The sequence below is a fragment of the Helianthus annuus genome, chromosome 10, assembly GCF_002127325.2.
Source record: "Helianthus annuus cultivar XRQ/B chromosome 10, HanXRQr2.0-SUNRISE, whole genome shotgun sequence".
Taxonomy (NCBI): Eukaryota; Viridiplantae; Streptophyta; class Magnoliopsida; order Asterales; family Asteraceae; genus Helianthus; species Helianthus annuus.
Window position 1 is genome coordinate 123571952 of NC_035442.2, and position 1433 is coordinate 123573384.

The 1433-nt window shown below is 35.6% G+C and overlaps 1 pseudogene; it reads left to right on the forward strand.

Annotated features, from left to right (window-relative positions):
• The first annotated feature begins 245 nt into the window (after nt 1-245).
• Nucleotides 246-1019, forward strand: LOC118482687 (annotated as a pseudogene).
• Nucleotides 1020-1433: the final 414 nt, after the last annotated feature.

Consider the following 1433-nt stretch of genomic DNA (forward strand, 5'->3'; position numbering starts at 1 on the left):
ATACAATACGATATATGTTTCGTAAGTTATCTATCATAGTATCATACACATAAAGTAGTAAAATGAGATTTAAATCGTGAGTTTTTATTAACTAATTGAGTGTAATTAAATAATAGTGATATGATATTAATTCATAGATACTTTTGTCACGGTAGTGTGCGCAAAGTTGACCCAAAGTCAACCTACCTGTTTACACCATTATATATCTCCAACTTCACTACAATGTTAAATAACAACATTCAAATTTTAATATGTGGATACTTTCATGGAAGAGAGCTACTGGCTTTTCAGCTTCATCTACCGCTGAAGAAGTTACTCGAGGAATCGAAGCCTATGGCCTCACAGCCATTATTACAGGTTAGTTGTGTTTACTGTTTAGACTTCAGGGTTTAAGGTTTTTTTTTTTTTTTTTTTTTTTTTTTTTTTGTGATCTGGATTAATTACCGACTAATTCAGGTCCGACAAGTGTTATTGGTCTGGAAACTGCTAGGATTCTGGTGTTGCGCGGTGTACATGTGGTTATGAACATCAGAAACACGACAGCGGGTCACAAAATCAAGCAAGAAATAGTCAACGAAATCCCCAAGGCGAAAATCGATGTTATGGAGCTTAATGTCGCTTCACTCAAATCGGTTATTAAATTTGTGACCGAATTTAAAGCGTCGGGTTTACCCCTTAATATCCTCATCTAAGTATATACTTGTTTCTAGTCTACTTTTTCTAAAATGACCACTCTAGATACTATTGGTGACAACTAATTAAACGCGACGATTTGGTGTTTATAGCAAAAACGCTGGGATGATGGCACCACCGTTCAGCCTCTCAGAGGATAACATCGAGTTACAATTAGCGACGAACCACATCAGTCACTTCCATATGACAAATGGTTTATTGGAAACCATGAAAACAACACTGCCGAAAAGTCGGGAGTTCAGGGTAGGATCGTCATAGTGTCGTCAGTGATTCAGAAAACGACTTATAAAGAAGGGATTAGAATCGATAAAATAAAATATGTGTGAACTTGTGAAGCCAAAAGTGATTGAAGAAGATTAGGGATGATTTGAGAGTGTAGAAACCTACAGAGAAGTTATGGAGATATTAGGGTTTTCGAGTAGTTAAAGGAGTTTTACAATTATTCTAAACACCCCTTACTAATATAATCTTTTACACACAAGCCACATAGTACCATGTAATTTACCTTTTTAGCATACAGTTCACGTATTTGTTATGTAGCACGTAAGTTTCGTATAAGCCATCCGTTTATAATTATTACTCGCGTTCGTTGTTAGTGTTCGAGAGTTATCACGTACGTGTTTCGGTAATTCCCCAAATTACCAACGCAGACTCATTTAACTAACCCTAGTTAAATGTAGTGCTATGAATGTATGATTTAATTAACTGTGGTTAGGTTAAAGTAGTAATCTAAAGTTGTG